Here is a 16,674-nt window from a genome sequence, read left to right on the forward strand (position 1 = left end):
CTCTCCAAAAAGTTTCCAAAGTAGGGCAAGACCAAAACATATGAGTTAAAGAGGCTATCTGCCCCGAACATCTATCACAGAAAGGATTAATATGCGAGTAAAAACGCGCTAACTTATCTTTGGACATATGTGCTCTATGAACCACTTTAAATTGAATTAGGGAATGTTTAGCACAAATAGAGGAAGTATTAACTAATTGTAAAATCTGCCCCCAATCATCCACAGAAATGGTAAGCCCCAATTCCTGTTCCCAATCTACCCTAATCTTATCAAATGGAGCTTTCCTAAGTTTCATAATAATATTATAAATCATAGCCGATGCACCTTTCTGACATGGATTAAGGTTAATTATCGAATCTAAAATATATATAGGAGGAAGCATTGGAAAGGAAGTAAGTATAGTACTTAGGAAATTTCTAACTTGTAAATATCTAAAAAAATGTATTCTTGATAAGTTATATTTATTAGATAATTGTTCAAAAGACATAAGGGAACCATCTAAAAATAAATCCAAAAACCGTAAAATACCCTTAGTCTTCCAAGTTTGAAAAGCGCGATCCGTAAAAGAGGGAGGAAAAAATATGTTACCTAAAATAGGAATCGCTAACCCGAATTGATTAAGATCAAAAAATTTTCTGAATTGAAACCAAATGCGCAAAGCATATTTAACTATCGGGTTAGAGACCTGCTTAAGACGTTTCGAATCAAAAGGAAGAGAGGAACCTAAAATAGAACCAAGTGTATAACCCTGAACAGATTGTAATTCCAATGCTACCCATTTAGGAATAAATAGTATGTCCCGGTCAAGTAACCAAAATTTCATATGTCGAATATTAATAGCCCAATAATAAAATCTAAAGTTAGGTAATGCTAAACCTCCATCTCTCTTAGCTTTCTGTAAATGTATTTTACCCAGTCTCGGATTCTTGTTCTGCCAAATAAATGAAGAAATTTTAGAGTCAACTTTATCAAAAAAAGATTTAGGAACGAAAATTGGTAATGCCTGAAACACATATAAAAATTTTGGCAAAAAAAACATCTTAACTGCATTAATACGACCAATCAAAGTTAAATATAAGGGAAACCATTTAGATGAAAGTTGAGTAATATGGTCTATTAATGGTAAAAAGTTAGTCTTAAATAAATCTTTATGTTTACAAGTAATTTTAATCCCAAGATATGAAAAGTAATTATTAATCAATTTAAATGGAAATTTATAATATAAGGGAAGATGTTTATTAATCGGAAAAAGTTCACTCTTACTAAGATTTAATTTATAACCTGAGAAAAGACCAAATTGTGCTAATAACTCTAAAACAGCAGGAATGGATCTCTCAGGATTAGAAATATATAAAAGTAAATCATCAGCATAGAGTGATAATTTATGGGACTTTAATCCCCGAGTTATCCCAGTAATATTTGAAGATTCTCGAATAGCAATTGCAAGAGGTTCTAATGCAATATCAAATAATAGGGGACTAAGAGGACAGCCTTGTCGAGTACCACGAAAGAGAGGAAAAAAAGGTGAGTTTAAGGAGTTAGTACGAACCGAGGCTACAGGGGAGTGATATAACAGTTTAATCCAGGATATAAATTTCAAGCTAAAATTAAACATTTCAAGCACCTTAAATAAATAAGGCCATTCTACTCTATCAAAAGCTTTCTCGGCATCTAAAGAAATAACACACTCAGGAACATTTTGTGAGGGAGTATAAACGATATTTAACAATGTACGAATATTATAAAAAGAGTAACGACCTTTAATAAAACCCGTTTGGTCTTCCGAAATAATAGAAGGAAGTACTTTTTCTAGTCTATTTGCTAATAACTTAGAAAAAACTTTAGAATCAACATTTAATAAAGATATTGGTCTATAAGATGCACATTGAGCAGGGTCTTTATCCTTCTTTAGTATTAAAGAAATTGATGCTCTATTAAAAGATTCCGGAAGTTTACCAAGTTTCAAAGAAGCCTCAAAAACCTTATAGAGCCAAGGAATCAATAAAGAAGCAAAACATTTATAAAATTCAACGGTAAACCCATCAGGGCCAGGAGCTTTCCCCAGATTCATAGAAAAAATAACATTCTTAATCTCATCCATTGTAATGGAAGTATCTAATAAAGAAGACATATCCTGTGAAATCAGAGGGAAGTCTAACTTATCTAAAAAATCATTCATATATTTAGAATCTCGAGGAGACTCTGATTGGTATAAAGAAGAATAAAAATCACAAAAGGTTTGATTAATCCCCACATGATCCAATATCAATCGATCATTTTGGTTATAAATCTGATTGATTTGAGATTTAACATAATTAGATTTCAATTGATTAGCCAGCAGCTTGCCAATTTTATCACTGTGAACATAAAAATCACTTCTTGTTTTCTTTAATTGGTTTACAATCGAGGACGAGAGTAGTAAACTGTGTTCCATTTGAAGTTCAGTTCTTTGTTTGTATAGCTCCTCAGAAGGAGCCATAACATATTTCTTATCAATTTCTTTAATCTTGTCCACAATTACCATCTCCTCCTGCTTCTGTTTCTTCCTCAAAGCAACGGAATACGAAATAATCTGACCCCGAATATAGGCTTTAAAAGTGTCCCAAAGAGTGTTAACCGAAATATCTTCTGTATGGTTAATTGTAAAAAAAAGCTCAATCTGTTCATTCATAAAATTAACAAAGTCCGAGTCCTGAAGCAACAGCGAATTAAAACGCCATTGTCTATTGTTTGGTATATTGGCCATAATTTTAATAGAAAGCTTAAGTGGAGCATGATCCGAAATGGTTATAGAATCATAATCACATTTAATCACTGAAGGAATGAGACGAGAATCAATGAAAAAATAATCAATTCTTGAATAGGAATGATGAACATGTGAAAAGAAGGAAAAATCTTTTTCCTGAGGATGCAGAAAACGCCAAATGTCCGTCGACCCAGAATCAGAAAGGAAAAAATTAATCAAATTTGCAGATTTATTAGGTAAAGTCCGTAAAGGAGCCGAACGGTCCAAAGCTGGAGATAAACAGGTATTAAGATCTCCGCCCCAAATCAATGAAAACTCGTTCAAATTCGGAAACTGATCAAACAATGATTTATAAAATTCCGGACAATCCATATTAGGAGCATAAACATTAACCAAAACTACTTTTTTATTAAATAATAAACCACTAACCAATAAAAATCTACCATTCGGATCAGAGATAATATCCTGTTGTATAAAAGTAACTGAGGAGTCTATAAAAATAGAGACGCCTCGAATCTTAGCATTGGAGTTCGAATGAAATTGTTGTCCCTTCCAAAATTTGAAAAAACGTAGTCTGTCCCCCCTCCGTACATGGGTCTCTTGTAAAAATAAAATTTGTGCTTTAAGTCTCCGGAACACTTTAAAAACTTTTTTCCTTTTAATAGGATGATTAAGACCATTAGTATTCCAGGAGACAAAATTAATAATAGACTCCATAAATCCTAAAGTCAACCCATAACAAGGAGGATTGACAATAGGCGCGACCCACAGACCCGGAGAGGAAACAGAACATACAAAAGATACCGGGGAAAAGGACGTAACCAATACTTCAATAATGTATATAGCCCAAAGAGAAACAAACTAAAACGTGAAGCCCCTCCCACCGCCCCCCACCCCAGGACCCCAAGGCGAAATCTAAAGCAGACCCGCCAGAAAGAAGCAAGCGCTAAAACTACCCCCATGACTTCCGGTATACGCTCCCTAAAAAAAAGGTATAAATATGAAAAGGATCAGCTAATTGTAAAACAGTAAAAAAAATAAGTAAAAAAAAGTTAGCTCAATTAAAATACACACAGAACAGAACAAAAGCCGGAAAGTATATATTAAAAAAAAACCACAATAAACCTCAAACTCATGAATAGACACAGCAACAAAAAAAATAGGATTATTAACATAAAATGATTATAAAAAGCAAAACAGAATAAAATTTAAAAAAAACTACAAAATTTAAGGCCGCACAGGAAATACGTAAGATGACAAAAGGGAAGTAACCACCCAGAATCCCCTGGGAAAAGAAAGAAATGACGCAGTTAAAAAGAAAGTTTAGCAGCCATATTAAGAAATCAAAAGTAAACTTTTCTGCCCAAATAGGGCACAGAAAAGTTAAAACCAACCAATTCACAGCCTCCGATCAACGGAGAAAATTAAAAAAAGGCAATTAAGATGTTGAAGATGAAAGTTGATCCAGATAACTCTGGGCATCCGATGGAGAATCAAAAAAACGAAGAGCTCCATCTAACATGCGAATCCTTAGACGTGCAGGGTACAGCAGCGCTGGTCTTAAATCCATCTTATAGAATTCCGACATCACGGATCTGTAACGGACCCGTTGGTCCCAGATTGGTTTACTGAAATCTTCCACGAATCGGAACTTAAGATCCGAAAAATCAATGAAACCTTTAGATCGAGCGAATCGAAACAGTCTCTCCTTGTCTTGAAAGTAATGAAAACGTAAGATAACATGCCTAGGTCTATCTGACCTAGACGAGTATGATGGGATTCTGTGAACACGATCCAGTAGCGGTGGTTGGTCAGGAAATACAGTAGGGAATGCATCTTTTAAAAGTTGGGAGAAATATTTCATAGGGTTGTTAGCTTCCACGGCTTCCCTGACGCCAATCATTCGTAAATTCTGCCGTCGCATTCTAGATTCCAAGTCAGAGTTTTTAAAAGTCAAAAAGTCAAGTTTCTTCTTCATTACATTAATTGTTTCTTCGACTTTCCCCATCTTAAGCTCACTTTGTTGCGCGGATTTTTGAAGACCAGATATAGCCGACTGATGTTCCGCAATACATGTTTGCATCTTATCAATTAAATCGGCAATTTTCTGGAACTTAGTTGAGATTTCCATATGAATCAGGTCTTTAACAGAGCCCATAATTTCTGTACGAATCATCTCCCTAACAGAGGTTGAAATTTCCCTCTGAATTAACTCCGATATAGCTTCCAAAGTCACCGGTGATTCAGTCGGAGGGAGATCCGTAGCTTTCGGTTTAACCGGAGGTTTACCATCCTTGCCGTCTTTCCCGTTCTTAGACATAGCCGATCTCAGTATCATCCAATTGTCAGAGAATTCAGTTTAATTCAAAGTATTGTAAAAATTGATGCCTTAATAGTTAATTAAAGTATAGCTGACCATAGAGAGAAAAAACTCAGAGGTAATGGAGCGAGTCAAGAACGCGACTTCACTCCATGAGCGCTACCGGAAGTCTCCCGCAAGTATCTTTTCCAAGGTAGACCTCGTCCGGGGATACCATCAAATCCCGGTACATCCGGACGACATCCCCAAAACAGCACTCATCACCCCGTTCGGACTTTTCGAATTCCTCCGAATGCCGTTTGGTCTAAAGAATGCCGCACAGACTTTCCAGTGGCTAATGGACGCGGTGGAACGCGACTTGGACTTTGCATTCATCTATTTGGACGAGATCCTCATAGCCAGCAGTAATCGGCACCTACGCCAGCTCTACTCCCGCCTGAGCGAATTTGGCCTTATAATCAACCCAGCAAAATGCCAGTTCGGACTCGATACCATCGACTTCCTGGGCCACAGGATTACTAAAGACGGGGCAACCCCACTGCCCGCCAAGGTAGACGCGGTCCGCAACTTCCCCCGACCCAACACAATCAAAGGCCTGCAGGAATTCGTGGGTATGGTGAATTTCTACCACCGTTTCCTCCCCTCAGCAGCCCGAACCATGCGCCCCCTGTTCACTCTAATGTTGGGTAAGGGCAAGGACATTACCTGGGACGACGAGGCCGCAGCCGCTTTCGTTAAAACCAAAGAAGCCTTGGCAAACGCCGCGATGCTAGTGCACCCCAGAACGGACGTTCCTACTGCCCTCACTGTGGACGCATCCAACACAGCAGTCGGTGGAGTGCTGGACAACTTATCGAGGGTCGCTGGCAACCCCTGGCGTTCTTCAGCAAATACCTACGACCACCTGAACTCAAATACAGTGTTTTCGACCGGGCGCTATTGGCACTATACCTGGCAATCCGGCATTTCAGGTACTTGTTGGAAGGTAGGCCCTTCACCGCATTCACATACCACAAACCGCTTACCTTTGCGTTCATGAAGGTGTCCGCCCCCTGGTCGTCCCGCCAGCAGCGACATCTGTCCTACATCTCCGAGTACACGACGGACATCCGGCATGTCTCTGGAAAGGACAATGTCGTGGCAAACGCACTATCCAGACCTACCATACAGGCCCTGTCCCAGGGGGTGGACTATGCAGCGCTGGCAGAGGCACAGCAGGCAGACACTGAGATCCCCAGTTGCAGGACTGCAGTCTCCGGGTTGCAGCTCCAAGACCTCCCCGTAGGTCCAGGTGAGAGGACCCTACTATGTGACGTAGCTACCGGCCAACCCCGCCCCGTCGTCCCAGCAGCCTGGCGCCGGCGGGTTTTCGAATCCATTCACAACTTAGCGCACCCCTCCATCAGGACAACCGTCCGTCTGGTCTCCAACAGGTTCGTGTGGCACGGACTGCGTAAACAGGTCAGTGAATGGGCCAAAACGTGCATGCAGTGCCAAACAGCCAAGGTGCAGCGGCACACCAAGGCTCCGCCGCAGCAGTTCGAACCCACCCGCCGGAGGTTCGACCACATTCATGTGGATATCGTGGGACCCCTGCCAGTGTCGCGAGGAGCGCGGTACCTCCTAACTATGATAGACCGCTTCACCAGATGGCCAGAGGCAGTCCCACTCCCCGACACCACCTCCGAATCCTGCGCCCGAGCACTGATCGCAACCTGAGTAGCCCGCTTCGGGGTACCGGCCCACATTACCTCCGACAGGGGAGCACAGTTCACCTCCAGCCTGTGGTCGGCTATGGCCAGCCTTTTAGGATCACAGCTACACCACACAACTGCCTACCACCCACAGTCGAACGGACTAGTGGAGCTTTTCCACCGTCACCTGAAGTCGGCTCTCATGGCCCGCCTGGAGAGGCCGAACTGGGTGGACGAACTTCCTTGGGTCCTGCTCGGAATCCGCACGGATCCAAACAGGATCTGCACACCTCGTCGGCCGAGTTGGTGTACGGCGCACACCTGGTCGTCCCAGGAGAGTTCATACCAGCCCCAGGGGGTCAAGAGCAGCAGTCCTGGACAGACTACGTGAGAGGCTCGGTAACCTGGCCCCCATACCCACTTCACAGCACGGACAGAGCCCAACCTCCGTACCCAAAGACCTGCAGAACTGTAAGTTTCTTTTTGTACGACGGGGCGGACACCGGGCACCGCTACAGTGGCCCTACGAGGGGCCGTTTAAGGTGATCAGGAACAACGGGTCCACGTTCGTGCTGGACACTGGGGGGAGAGAGGAGGTTTTCACGGTGGACCGACTCAAACCGGCCCATGTGGACGGCCCAGCCGGTCCAGGCTCTGGCACCGCGGCGCAGGGGCAGACCTCCCAAACAGAGGCCGCTCCAGACTGTGGACATTGGGGGAGGTATCGCCGATTCCGGGGGCGGGGGTGGGGGTTATGTGGCGACCTACTTTCTAGCACACACGAACCGGCTCACAACAGCGCGAGCAGGCAGAAGGCCGGCCACAAAAAGGGCGCCAGGCCATCTTCACCAGCAGGGGAAAATCCCGCGCGCGGAAAGGATCTGGGAATATGCATTCCCCACAGCAGTCCCGCCCCAGGGAGGGCGGGAACGGGAAGGCTTTAAAGCAAGCCGCGAAGTTTGAATAAATCTCTTTCATCGCAACTCCAACTCACCGACTCCGTGTGGTTATTCTAGCGCTGTGTGTAGCACACCGCTACACCATTTGGCCAATCTAGTCTGTGCCAAAGCATTAATCTGCTGAGTTCTAACAACTTCCACCTGGACCATAGCCCATTATATCCTTCTCATCCATGAATCTAAGCAAACTTCTCTTCAAGGTTGAAATCGTCCCTGCCATTCCTCTGGCAGCTCGTTGCACACTCTCCCGCTTCTGAACAAAGAAGCTCCCCCTTAGTTTTCTCTTAGTGAGTAATGATCTATCACGAATCACTAGATTTTGGAAGGGTTCTGGCGGTCTAGAAAGTTGCAAATGTCACTTTACTCTTTAAGAAGAGAGGGAGACAGATGAAAGGAAATTATAGTACAGTTACTGTGACCTCAGTGGTCAGGAAGAGGTTAGAGTGTATTAAGGGTGAGTTTTTTTGGTACTGTAATTGGGGACGCATGATGAAGTACGCCAAAGTCAGCAGGATTCCTTTAGAGGAAATCGTGTCTGACAAATCACTTGGAATACTTTGAGGGAGTAATAGGCAAAATCGATATAGCAGAGACAGTGGATGTTGTTTGCTTGGATTTTCAGATAATCTTTTAGAAGGTACCCCATGCAAGGCTTATTGAGAAAGTAAGGAGGCATGGGATCCAAGGGGACATTGCTTTGTGCATCCACAACTGGCTTGCCCACAGAAGGCAAAGAATGATTGTAAATGGGGCATATTCTGCATGGAGGTCGGTGACCAGTGGAGTGCCTCAGGGATCTGTTCTGGGACCCCTACTCTTAGCGATTTTTATAAATGACCTGGATGAGGAAGTGGAGGGTTGGGTTAGTAAGTTTGCTGATGACATAAAGGTTGGGGGTGTTATGGATAGTGTGGAGGGCTGTCAGAGATTACAGCGGGATATTGATAGGATGGAAAACTGGGCTAAGTAGTGGCAAATGGAGTTCAACCCAGATAAGTGTGAGGTGGTTCATTTTGTTTGGTCAAATATGATGGCAGAATATAGCATTAATGGTAAAACTCTTGGCAGTGTGTAGTATCAGAGGGATCTTAGGGTCCGAGTCCATAAGACACTTAAAGTTGCTATGCAGGTTGACTCTGTGGTTAAGAAGGCATACGGTGCATTGGCCTTCCGTGGGATTGAGTTTAAGAGACGAGAGGTAATGTTGCAGCTATATCGGACCCTGGTCAGACCCCAATTGAAGTAATTTGCTAAATTCTGGTCACCTCACTACAGAAAAGATGTGGAAAACCATAGAAAGGGTGCAGAGGGGATATACAAGGATGTTCCCTGGATTCGGGAGCATGCCTTATGAAAACAGGTTGAGTGAACTTGGCCTTTTCTCCTTGGAGCGACGGAGGATGAGAGGTGATCTGATAGAGGTGTATAGGATGATGAGAGGCATTAATCATGTGGACAGACAGGGGCTTTTTCCAGGGCTGAAATGGCTAACACGAGAGGGCACAGTTTTGAGGTGCTTGGAAGTAGGTACACAGGAAATAACAGGGGTAAGTTTGTTTTTTTACGCAGAGAGTAGTGAGTGCGTGGAATGGGCTACCAGCGGCGGTGGTTGAGGCAGAAATATTATGGTCTTTTAAAAGTCTCCTGTATAGGTACATGGAGCTTAGAAAAACAGAGGACTATGGGTTAAGTCTAGGTCGTTCTAGAGTAAGGACATGGTCGGCACAGCTTTGTGGGCCGAAGGGCCTGTATTGTGTTGCAGGATTTCTGTTTCGAAGGTGCTGTACGTGAGGCTGCTTAACAAGATCACAGATCATGGAATTACAGGAAAGATACCTGTATGGATCGAAGATTGGCTGACTGAAAAGGGAGAAAGAGTCAGAATAATGTGGGCAATTCTGTTTTGCTGTCGGTAACTAATGGTGTTCCGTAATGGTCAGTATTGAGACCGCATCTTTTCATGTTAAATCTGAATGATATGGATGACGGAATTGATACCTTGGTGACGAGCTTTGCAGTTGATACAAAGATAGGTACGGAACAAGTAGTTTAGAGCAAAGCGGGAGTACGCAGAAGGACTTCGATAGGTTTGGAGAACAGGGAACAAAGTAGCAGATGAAATACAGTGTATGCAAGTGTACGGTCATGTACAATTGGTAGAAGGAATAAGGGCATAAAAAAATAACTGGAAGAAAATTCAAAAATTAGAGGTGCATAGGTACTTGGGAGTCCTTGAACAGGAGTTCCTAAAGGTTTGCTTGCAGATTGAGTTGATTAAGGATGACAACTGTAATGTTCGCATATAAGAGCAAGGATATAATACGGCAGCTTCATAACGCATTGGTCAGTTCACTCTTGGTGTATTGTGCGCAGTTTCCGACCTCTTATCTGAGAAAAGATGTGTTCGTTTTGGAGCGGGTCTGGAGAAGGTTCACGAGGATGATTCCAGGAATGAATGGGTTAACGTATGTGGAGCGTTAGACGGCTTTGACCCTGTTCTCGCTGGTGTAGAAGAAAGAGAGGGGATCTCATTGAAACCTGTTAAATATTGAAAGGCCTCGACAGAGTGGCTGTGAGGAAGATGCGAGTCTGGGACCAGAGGCCACGGTCTGAACACATAGGACATCCACTGAGAGCAGAGGTGAGGAGGAATTTCTTTCGTCAGGTCGTGGTAAGTCTTTGGAATTCATTGCCACGGACGGAGTAGAGGCCAAGTCATTGTGGGTATTTTAAATGGATGTTCAATTATTTTTGGGAGAAGACGGGAGAATGGGTTTGAGAGAGATAATCGGGGGATTCTCTTGGGGCATTAGTTGGAGTAATTCATTTTTCAATTTTTTTTTACAGCCTTTCACTATTTATATTAAAGTGTTTATAATACTTTTATATGCCTGAACTATGATTTCTAATCGCCGGAAATGAATACCAGAGGGCAAAAGGCATCAGCCGAAGGCAGGGAAGCCGGTAATGGAAGTGGAAGGAAAGAACGAGATCCTAAACAACTTAAACAGTCTCCGCTCACTTTGGAAGCTATGTCGAAACACCTGGATGATAAATTAGATAAAAGAAAAATTCTACTTTGGAAGCAGTATTAAAGGAGGTCGAAAGCAGACGGGGAACTCTCAAGCGGGACAGTGAAAAACAACAGCAGCAAACAGCTGAACTCGATGAAGCTGGAAGACAGGGAGATCGCAGATTGGATGCACGGGAAAAGAAATTAACTTCGACTACTCAGACACTGGAACAGTATAAACTCAAGATTATTGACCTAGAAAGTCGCAGTCGTAGACAGAACCTGCGAATAATAGGACTCGGTGAAGACGTTGAGACTGGTGGTCTTACTAAACTCGTTCCTCAATTTTTAATGGGCGTGTTCGGGTCTGAAGCTTTCTCTGCTACCCCTATCCTCGATCGTGCGCACTGTGCTCCGAGAGCCAAACCCCCTAAAGAGCTGAAGTCCCGACCTGTTATAATTCGATTCCACTATGTGCAAACCAAGGAGCATTTAATTCGAATTGCCCGGCGGAAAGGGGTTATTATACACGGGGACCTCACGTTTCGGCTGGTTGAAGACTATAGTCCCGAGGTGTGCGAGAAAGATTGACAATAGACAATAGGTGCTGAATTAGACCATTCATCCCTTCGAGCCTGCACCACCATTCTGAGATCATGGCTGATCATCTACTATCAATACCCGGTTCCTGCCTTGTCCCCATAACCCTTGATTCCCCTATCCATAAGATATCTATCTAGCTCCTTCTTGAAAGCATCCAGAAAATTGGCCTCCACTGCCTTCTGAGGCAGCGCGTTCCACACCTCCACAACTCTCTGGGAGAAGAAGTTCCTCCTCAACTCTGTCCTAAATGACCTACCCCTTATTCTTAAACCATGCCCTCTGGTACTGGACTCCCCCAGCATCTGGAACATATTTCCTGCCTCTATCTTGTCCAATCCCTTAATAATCTTATATGTCTCAATCAGATCCCCCCTCAATCTCCTTAATTCCAGCGTGTACAAGCCCAGTCTCTCTAACCTCTCTGCGTAAGACAGTCCGGACATCCCAGGAATTAACCTAGTGAACCTACGCTGCACCTCCTCCACAGCCATGATGTCCTTCCTTAACCCTGGAGACTAAAACTGCACACAATACTCCAGGTGTGGTCTCACCAGGGCCCTGTACAAATGCAAAAAGATTTCCTTGCTCTTGTACTCCATTCCCTTTGTAATAAAGGCCAACATTCCATTAGCCTTCTTCACTGCCTGCTGCACTTGCTCATTCACCTTCAGAGACTGATGAACAATTACTCCTAGATCCCTTTGTATTTCTTCCTTACCTAACTCCACACCGTACAGATAATAATCTGCCTTCCTGTTCTTGCTCCCATAGTGAATAACCTCACACTTATTCACATTAAACACCATCTGCCAAGTTTCTGCCCATTCACCCAGCCTATCCAAATCACCTTGAATTCTCCTAATATCCTCATCACGTCACACTGCCACCCAGCTTAGTATCATCAGCAAACTTGCTGATGTTATTCATAATGCCTTCCTCTAAATTATTGACGTAAATCATAGACAGCTGAGGTCCCAATACCGAGCCCTATGGCACCCCACTAGTCACCACCTGCCATTCCGAGAAACACCCATTCACTGCTACCCTTTGCTTTCTATCTGCCAACCAGTTTTCTATCCATGTCAATATCCTCCCCCCAATGCCATGAGCTCTGATTTTACCCACCAATCTCCTATGTGGTGCCTTATCAAATGCCTTCTGAAAGTCAAAGTACACCACATCCACTGGATCTCCCGCGTCTATCTTCCTGGTTACATCCTCGAAAAACTCCAATAGATTAGACAAGCGTGATTTGCCCTTGGTAAATCCATGCTGGCTCGGCCCAATCCTATCACTGCTATCAAGATATGCCGCTATTTCATCTTTAATAATGGACTCTAACATCTTCCCCGCTACTGATGTTAGGCTAACAGGTCTCTGTTTTCTCCCTCCCTCCTTTCTTAAAAAGTGGGATAACATTAGCCATTCGTCAATCCTCAGGAACTGATCCTGAATCTAAAGAAATTGGAAAATGATCACCAATGCATCCGCAATTTCCAGAGCCACCTCCTTTAGTACCCTAGGATGCAGACCATCTGGGCTTGGGGATTTCTTAGCCTTCAGTCCCATCAGTCTACTCATCACTGTTTCCTTCCGAATCTGTTTCAGTTCCTCTGTTACCCTGTGTCCTTGGCCCATCCATACATCTGGGAGATTGCTTGTGTCTTCCCTAGTGAAGACAGATCGAAAGTACTTATTGCTTTTTAAACCGGTGATGTCCGAACTTTATCAAAGAAAGTTTCAATCAGCTGTACTATTTCCAGCCCGTTTAAGGATTTTTCTGCCTGACAAATCACGGAAATGGTTTAAATCCATGGAAGAAGCTCAACAATTCCTTGACAACCACCGTTCGATCCCAGCTGTCTAATAAATTTACTGTCGCTTCATGTCTCTATTCATTTGGTTTATAAGTTAATACTCAGTTCATGGATTTAGACTTTTGAAGTTTGAAGATTTTTGCCATTCACACGGTTCCACACGGTAGGCTTATTCAGGAAGACAGAAAGCATGGGATCCAGGAGGATACAGAATTGGCTTGCCTGCAGAAGGCAGAGGGTCGTGGTGGAGGGAGTACATTCGGATTGGAGGATTTTGACTAGTGGTGTCCCACAATGATCTGTTCTGGGACCTCTACTTTTCGTGATTTTTATTAGCGACCTGGATGTGGTGGTAAAAGGGTGGGTTGGCAAGTTTGCAGACGACACAAAGGTTGGTGGTATTGTAGATAGTGTAGAGGATTGTCAAAGATTGCAGAGAGACATTGATAGGATGTAGAAGTGGGCTGAGAAGTGGCAGATGGAATTCAATCTGGAGAAGTGTGAGGTTGTACACTTTGGAAGGACAAACTCGAAGGCAGAGTAAAAAGTAAATGGCAGGATTCTTGGGAGTGTGGAGGAGCAGAGGGATCTAGAGTACATGTCCACAGATCCCTGAAAGTTGCCTCACAGGTGGATGGGGTACTTAAGAAAACATGTAGTGTGTTAGCTTTCATAAGTCGAGGCATAGAGTTTAAGAGTCGCAAGGAAGTGATGCAGCTCTATAAAATTCTGGTTAGACCACACGGAGTACTGTATCCAGTTCTGGTCGCCTCAGTATAGGAAGGATGCGGAAGCATTGGAAAGGGTACAGAGGAGATTTACCAGGATGCTGCCTGGTTTAGAGAGTATACATTATGATCAGAGCTTAAGGGAGCTCGAGCTTTACTTTTTGGAGAGAAGGAGGATGAGAGGAGACATGATGGAGGTGTACAAGATAATAAGAGGAATAGATAGAGCGGATAGCCAGCACCTCTTCCCCAGGGCACCACTGCTCAATACAAGAGGACACGCCTTTAAGGTAAGGGGTGGGGAGTTCAAGGGGGATATTAGAGGAAGGTTTTTTTACTCAGAGAGTGGTTGGTGGGTGGAATGCAGTGCCTGAGTCGGTGGTGGAGGCAGATACGCTAGTGAAATTTAAGAGACTACCAGACAGGTATATGGTGGAATTGAAGTTGGGGGTATATATGGGAGGCAGGGTTTAAGGGTGGGCACAACATTGTAGGCTGAAGGACCTGTACTGTGCTCTACTATTCTATGCTCTATGATTACTTTTTTATCCACTCTCGATTAGTTCCGTCTGTTACTGCCTGTGAGTCCGATGAAATCATTGTTTCCGATCATGTGCTAAATGTTACATCAGTTGATTTGATTGGAAGTTTAGACGGGCTGGGGGGCGATACCCTCTATATTAAGCTGCCAGCCGAAGCGAGAGTTGCATAAGGTTAGATAACATAAGGCACTGATGGAGGAGGGAGGAGAAGATGGCGAAGCCACGCAGCGTGCGTAGCCGTTCCAAATAAATATCGATTATGTGTAAGCAGGGGGTCGTGCACAATCCGGATTTGATGGAGAGAGCCTTGAGAGGCGCAGAGGAACATCTGGAGTAACTTCTAAAATGCCTGCTTCGCTGCCGCTGCTGCTGTGCGATCGAGAATCTACGGAGATGAAGGCCCCAAATCCTCGGCTTTGCCTACCGCCTGTTGCCGGGGCCAGGGTTGAAGTACTCGGCAGAGATGGTGCTCGGTGTCGAAGAAGTGGTCGGAGGCTCGGAGCTTTCGGACGGACTCGGAGTCGGACTGTGGTCGGGTGCTTCCAGGATGCTGTATCGACAAGTTGGCGGCGCTGGAGGTTTACCGTCGGCGTGAGATGATGGGACTTTCGAGAGACTTTGAGACTTTTACTATGCCATAGTCTATTCTTATCAAATTGCGGTATTGCTTTGCACTGTTGTAACTATATGTCATAATTATGTGGTTTTTGTTAATTTTTAAATCGGGTTCTCATGTGTTTTCGTGATATCATTCTGGAAAAAAACATTCTGTCATTTTTAATGCATGCATTACTAAATGAAGGATGATCGAGTGAATCCCTTGCTCCACTTCTTAAATGCCTGGACAGAGACAACAAAAGTGGCGTGCTGTGTTCGAGATTCCCGTAGACAAATTCCTTGTCATTTGTAACCTGTAAGAAGATTTACAAAATCCATCAGTGGTTGTAGGACAACATTTCAGATGAGATCACTTGTGTTGTCAAGGTGTGATCTGACATCACACTGTTACAGTGAAGCTCAACCCAAGTTGGAGAGAGAAATCATCTTTTGACTGAGCACAGTGCTGGTATCTGGAATGACCATCAATTTCTCTAATGATCTTCCTGTCTCTATAAGAATAGAACATTTCTACCATCTCCAATTAGTGACCTGGCTCAGTTAGACACTCTCCTTTGGTATTATTCCTTGTTCCCACTGAGCTGCAGGGGTTTCTGGCCCCACAGTAACTGAAACACTTTCACACAAATAGTCGGCAGTGTACTCCACGCACCCACCACTCGCTGTGTGAAAAAACCTACCCGTGACATCCCTCGGTATCTATTTCAAAGCACCTTAAAGCTATGTGCCCTCGTGTTAGCCATTTCAGCCCTGGGGGAGAAAAAGCCTGTGGCTATTCACATGATTAATACCCCTCATCATCTACTACATGTATAAAAGGTACTAAACATAAACAAGGTAATTATACATTGCGTTGAGGATTTGTTAGAAGTACACAAAATTATGAGGGAACAGATAGGCTAAATGCAAGCAGCTTTTTCCACTGAAGTTGGGTGGGACTACAACCAGAGGTCATGGGTAAGGGCGGAAGGTGAAAATTTAATGGGAACATGTGGAAAAGCTCTTTACTGAAATGGTCGTGAGAGTGTGGAATGAGATGCCAGCACAAGTGGTGAATATGAGCTCGGTTTCACCATTTAAAAGAAGGAGCCCGGATGGTAGGGGTATGGAGGGCGATGGTCCCGGTGCAGGGAGTTGTATTAGACAGCTTAAATGTTTTTTTAGCATTGACTAGATGGACCAAGTAGCCTGTTTCCGTACTGAACGTCTCCATGTTTCTGTGACACCTTTGTTTCTTGGCATAGCCTGCCATCTCCACAAATTTGCTCCTCTAAATCCCTCGGACTGTTGGGTGCAACTAAGTCCCAATAATGGATACAATATCACAATTCCCTGTCCTGAGCTTCTCTGGCTTTCCTACGAAGCTTCTTGCATTGTGATATACAGAGCTCAGGACAGTCGTCGCACCATGCTCAATCTTTTGATTGCGGACTTTGTCTGAGGTCTGAACAACATCTGTCCGGTGTCAAAACAACCTCTGTGGGACCACCAGTATATCGGACTGATTAATACAATGCTGAGAGAATTGTATTTCAATGTTATATTGCCTGTCCTGTTGTACATACAATTTATTATAAATTACTATAAATTGCACATTGTACATTTAGTTGGAGACGTAACATGAAGATTTTTTC

Source organism: Mobula hypostoma, chromosome 4 (assembly GCF_963921235.1).
Source record: "Mobula hypostoma chromosome 4, sMobHyp1.1, whole genome shotgun sequence".
Taxonomy (NCBI): Eukaryota; Metazoa; Chordata; class Chondrichthyes; order Myliobatiformes; family Myliobatidae; genus Mobula; species Mobula hypostoma.